The following is a 6,392-nucleotide window of genomic DNA, read 5'->3' as shown; positions in this document are numbered from 1 at the left end:
CAGGAAATTTGCAATCAAGATACATTAAATATGTTGATTATTTTGGAGGAATAAAGATAGGCCGAATGCTTCTCGAATCAGTGAGATTTAACTGATTTTCTATCGAAATTTGCATTGCTCATATTTTTAGAAATTTGTTATCTTGAAGTATCTTGCAATATTATTATATAATATTATATATTATATAATAATAAACATCTCTGAAAAATTTTAATTGAGCTTATTTTAAATTATCATGTGATATGAAACTCGTAATATTTTATGTGATTGGATTAAGTTCTTTTCTCAAAATTTATCAAATTCCCAGTCAAAAAATAGATTTACTGATATACTTCTCGTCTTTTACCAAATTTGCTTCCTTCCTGGTCAAGCGGTCACCCTGATTTTAAAAGTACTATATAAAAATACAGGTAAAAAAATATTCTCATTTCCTTTAGTTTCACGTATTTGTAACAAACAATTCTGTCACTATTTTCAAATTATATTTGTTTTATTGTACGATTTTTTACAGAAAAGGGTTTAAACTAAAAAAATCGCATTTGCATTTATTTCGGTAATTTGTAAACTACGCGTGAATTAAAAAACTGACAACCCACTTATAATGATAGATATCAATTCATTTTCAACTGCATTTCTTTTAAAATGCTTCATCAAAATTTTTTATATTTGTTTATCATTAAAATTATTTCACAGTCATGTAAAATACTATTTTTCAACTGTTGAAACCTTACGACTGTATGGGATGTAAACTTAACCTGCATTCTACATACCGGTCAATAAGTTTCTGCTTTTTCCCTTTGGTACATTCTTTTCTGAATTTTAACTGACAAGTGGTATTTTTTCCACCTTTTTATGCAATAATTCAGCCCCTGACACATTATTTTCATTCACTTTTACATTTAAAGTACGATAGTGTACATTATACTAAAAATTTGTCGCCTTAACTTCCGCACTTAAATGAAAAGAACCATAATATTTCAAAGAATCTGTATAATTATCGAAGAATAACAGAAATTCTTAAGGTCTGTTTTGACTAGATGAAGCTATGAATTTTTTTTTTTTAATATATCAGCAGTAAAAGACGAAATTGAAACTACACCATGCTCGTAATTTTGTACCTACAAAATCATCACATGAGATTTCAAACGTATTAAATTAACTTAAAACATCCTGATCTCATCAATCACTTGACTTAGTCCGCGGCTATGATGAAAAACCGGGTTTTGATGCTCTACGGTTTCATCAAAACCCGATTTTTCATCATAGACGCGGACTAAGTCAAGTAACTGATGAGATGAGGATGTTTTAAGTTAATTTAATACGTTTGAAATCTCGATTACGAAAGTGCGAAGTTTAAAACCAAAATAGAAAAAGGATACAATTAAAGGACGACATTTGCTGTAATGTATCTTCACGTAAAGAAAGTTGCACTAAGAGATCTTATCTCTAAGGAGAATACAAACTGCGTTAGAAGTGCAAACTCTTGTATAATGAGCAGCTGTTTCAACCTTTAGAACGTTGGGCCGCAGAACTAGATTTACGAATGCAGTCTTCGTCCCAGGAAGGGATCGAGATCCACCATCGAAGATCAGGTTGGATATGTATGTCAGCAAAGTTAGGTGAACATTGGACCGATTGACTCAATATAAAAATGAAATACAACCAAAAAGTTGATGACCATGTTACTAAAATCATACACCCTCGGTACAACGAGAAATTAAAGCTATCAATATTAGATAAGATTATAGACTCCCAACGGCAGAGACTTCATATTCTTATTACCAGACTGCGTCGGCACAACTAAAAATTTCTCTACGAATGCAACAAAATCAAATCTTTCAAATAGATGAAAGAAGGTTCTTTCGGGAACTAAGTGTCAAGCAGGATAATCAGTAAGACACCGAAGTTGTTCAGTTGGAAGACGTGACCAACTACTGGTCGGATGTTTAGAGGAAAAAACAGATACAATTTGTACACATAGTAATTGACACTAAAGAAAGCTAGAGCATGAAATAGCCTTCATATGAAGCGGATAAACATCACAGCTTTAGTTGTTTCAGCGGTTTTGAAAAGAGCAAGTAACTGGAAAGTTTCAGTTTCGGGCGTGATGCACGAATTCCGGTACAAGCACCGGGCGTGTGCATTCTGCGTTGACAAAGTATTTTCAGAAGATCATCGAACACCCAGATCTGATGCTAGGCTTTATACTCGAGGGTATTACGTATATGGTGCCTAAAAATGCAGACGTTTAAACTCCATCTGAATTTCGACCGACAGCCTGCCTTTTAAAAATTTATAATGTCTTGCAGCTATCATTCTAAATAAAGTATATTTTCATTGTGATGAGAATGACATCTTTGCAGAAAAACAAAAAGCATGTTGTAAAAATTCGCGAGTCAGTAAAGATGCAGTCACCATAGTTGCCATGACTCAAGCTCGTACACATCAAAGTAAGTTTCACATGACATACATTGACTACAAGCAAGCGTTTTCTTTCATGCCGCATGACTATTTGCCTGAAGTTTTTAAAACGTCACAAAATATGCCCACGCATTGTTGACGTTCTAAGTCTTGCAATGCTACTTTGGGGTACAAGAACCAAGTACTTCGATCATGAAAAACCAAGGATAACTAGATCATTACACATTAAGACGTGTATTTTTCAATAAGACTCCTTTAGTGCACTATAGTTCTGTTTAGCGCTGAAACCATTCGGCGGAACACTAAATAGCATGTCTTGTTGGTTCAGAATACATGATGAATATGTTCAACAAGTAACCCATCTTCTATACATAAATGGCCTTAAGCTATACGCTACTTAAGACCAGCAACTTTAGCAGGTGGTCGATGTTACAAAGCATTTTTCCAATGGTATCCACATGGAGTTCGGACTAGATAAATGCATAACTGTGTATTTAACCGGAGGGGAATTAGGGATCGCAGAGCAAGAGAACGAGTTCGAAAATGATATAGAGGCAATGAATGAGGGCGAGTGATATGAAAATCTGGGTATTCTTGAATCTAAGCGTATTCATCTTATGATAGTTAAGGAAATCCTAACGATTGCCTTCAACGCCCTTGAAATTTTTCTCAAATGAGGCCTTGAATATCATGGAAGAAACCACAGCAGAATTAAAAATGCAATGGAGACAGAAAGCCATCCGGGGCGAACACCTCAAATCGTTAGATCAACATGAAGTATATAGTAAGGCATCCAATATTTGGCCGAGTGTTCTGTGGAGGTACCAAAGAATCCATCGAGTACATTTTTTATGCCTTTAGCGTGATGGTTCAAAAAGATTATACGCACAGGCAGAATGATGTGGTGGGCAGCATACATTAACAACTTACCCTAAACCTAGGACTCTTAACAGAATAAATGTATTTCTATAGATACATTCCAATGCCCATACTAAATAACGAAGATTACATCTTATATCGAGATGTTACTATCCAGACGGATCAGTACATCCGAGCCAATCGACCTGACATCGTGATGCGAAAAAAGATAGAAGAGTCTATATTATCGACATTACTTGTCTACTTTACCGAAATTTGCAGTCAACCTATAGAACCAAGATCCATAAGTATTGCGCGCTAAGACATGAAGTAAAGACCATATGAAGGAAAGTGAAGAATGCATCTATTCAACGGAATGTGATTTCGACTACAGGAAATTTGCAATCAAGATGCATCAAACATGTTGATTATTTTGGAGGAATAAAGATAGGCCGAATGCTTCTCGAATCAGTGAGATTTAATTGATTTTCTATCGAAATTTGCATTGCTCATATTTTTAGAAATTTTTTATCTTGAAATATCTTGCAATATTTTTTATTGAATTTTCTTGAATTCTTGGACGTAATACCGAGCCTCCTCGGAAACAAGAAATTTGCGATGTAGCTGCGCACGTTGTATATCTGTTTCAGTACTACCAAGGTCACTCCACATTATTAAATTATTATATTCAAGTAGAAATACCTTCCTAGAGTATAAATAATTAAACGTTGATTGAATACACATAGTTACTTCAAGTTACAATGGACTTTTAACAACAATTTCGTTGGCGGGCTACCCAGGTATCCGGGTGGCAGACTACAACATCATCGCAAAAGACTTTAAACATAGCCTCAAATTAACTTATAACATCCTCATCTCATCAGTCACTTGACATAGTTCGTCGCTATGATAAAAAACAGGGTTCATCCGAAAAAAAGTTTTAAAACAAATATAAATAATAATATGTACGAAGAATAGAATGTTCAACTCATAGGAAGAAATACCGTTCAATACCTTGGTAATAAAGAAAAATATACATATTTTGGAATGCCACAAGCCGAAATCCAAAGGGCGCGTGTGTTAAAATGAGCCATTAAAAAAAATATATCGCAGAATTCCTATAAAAATTTGGGCTTGCGATTTATCTGGGTAGAGGTTTGGTCCGTCAATGCTGTTCCTCATAACATTGTACAAATGTTGGTAGCTCTAAAAAAGTTTCTAGAGATGAAAATTCATCTTCTTGCTTACATTCTAGGATAGAAGGCGCAGAAGTGGACGACGTACACGTTCCGGTTGAATCGGGATTAGTTCTCTCTCTGAATTACTAGAATCACTCTGAATTTTAGGAGGAATACGGCAGATTACAGCGGCTTATCAGCTCGGATAATGAAGAGGTTTAGCGGATCATTAGATTTGTGGATGGTTGTTTGCTTGTAATTTGTACAGTGAGCACGTTTGGATCTTGCGGTGCGCACTCAGCCTTACTCAGTCTCATCACGTATCGCGTGCTTCGCACTCGATTTTGTCCAAAGCGCGAACTTTCCTACATTGATTTCAACTCTATTATATCAAATGTATATTATACTTATTTTTGTACCTGATTCTAGGTCTGCTTATTCTGATATTGCAAAACACAATGTTTATTTTATAGATGCGGTTAATTTTCTCGTGTGTAAATGATTTAATAAAACTTGTTACAATAACTCGTTTTTATTTAGCGAAGAAATTTACAAGAGTCTTTTTATTTTACTTTCCGTTAGAATCAATATTTTACTATTAAAAAACAAAAAAAAGAAGAAAATCAAAGAATGAAAACGCTAGCACGGCGCTAAATTCAGAATGCGGAAAATATAAAAAATAAGATCATTGCTCGCATTGCACTTTCTGCGTAGCGGTCAAGCTTAGAGATTTAATTTTAAAAACGTACATAGCGGCCCGCCTTGAAAGTTTTTAGGCCTTCAATAAAAAAAAACACAGATTAAGTAATTAAACAAGATTTAAACAATACAAAACATAATATATTAACTCACAAAAAAGGTAAAAATCCAGTCAATCTCACAAGGAATAACACAAGTCGTAGGTAGAAAACGCTTAAAAATTCTCCCATTAGCTACTTTTACTAATACCACTCTGGTTAAATTATTATTACCAAGATGCACTATAACAATTCTACCAGGTGGCCATATAAAATGCGATGTGTTGTCTTCCTTTAGTAAAACTAAAAGCCCAGGTTTTAGTTGATCCAGCAGGATCCTGTTCCACGTTGATCGTTGCTGGAGCTGGGTAAGGTATTCCTTTGACCATTTGTCCCAAAATCTTTTCTTCATTTGAATTAAAAGTCCATATCTAGTTGTCCTGTTCTGAGAAATATCCTCATAATCAGGCTCAGGAAGAGCAATTAAAGGCTCGCCAATGAGAAAATGTCCGGGTGTCAAAGGCTCGAAGTCGTTCAGGTCATTTGATAAAGTGCACAATGGTTGTGAGTTTATAACAGCTTGTATCTCAGCTGCAACTGTAGATAATTTCTCAAAGGTGAGAGAGGTAAATCCAATAGCTTTCGCCGAATGGGTTTCAGCTAATTTAACAGCTGCCGCCCACAAGCCTTCAAAATGAGGCGTGAGAGGTGAAATGAAACTCCACTTGATAGACTTAGATGCGAGCAAATTTCCAATTTCATTATGATTCTCAGTAGCTGAAAGAGAATCATAGATAGCCTTCAACTCATTGTTAGGTCCGACGAAGTTCGTTCCATTATCGGTAAAGATGTGAAGACTCGTTGGTTTTACTTTAAAGCATACTAGAAATTTTCGAAGTAGACTGTTAATAGTTCTCTGTCCATCGACAATCCAGAATCTTAAACGCAACGTTGCTAAAAGTCCTCAAAGACCGAGATGTAAATTTTGATAATGTTCATGCATCACCATGATCTTTACAAGGTGATGGTCTTTCGGCAAAATAGCCGGATGCCTCTGAGTTTTAGGAATATCGGCATGGCGCAGCCTTCCACCAACCTTTATGATACCTTTGTCCAAAAATGGATGAAGAGATAGAAGTTTGCTCCGGGAATCCAATGGCCTTCCATTCAAGAGACATTTTAACTCAGATGAAAAAGC

Source organism: Belonocnema kinseyi, chromosome 3 (genome assembly GCF_010883055.1).
Source record: "Belonocnema kinseyi isolate 2016_QV_RU_SX_M_011 chromosome 3, B_treatae_v1, whole genome shotgun sequence".
NCBI classification, from domain to species: domain Eukaryota; kingdom Metazoa; phylum Arthropoda; class Insecta; order Hymenoptera; family Cynipidae; genus Belonocnema; species Belonocnema kinseyi.
Note: the sequence above shows the minus strand (reverse complement) of the source record.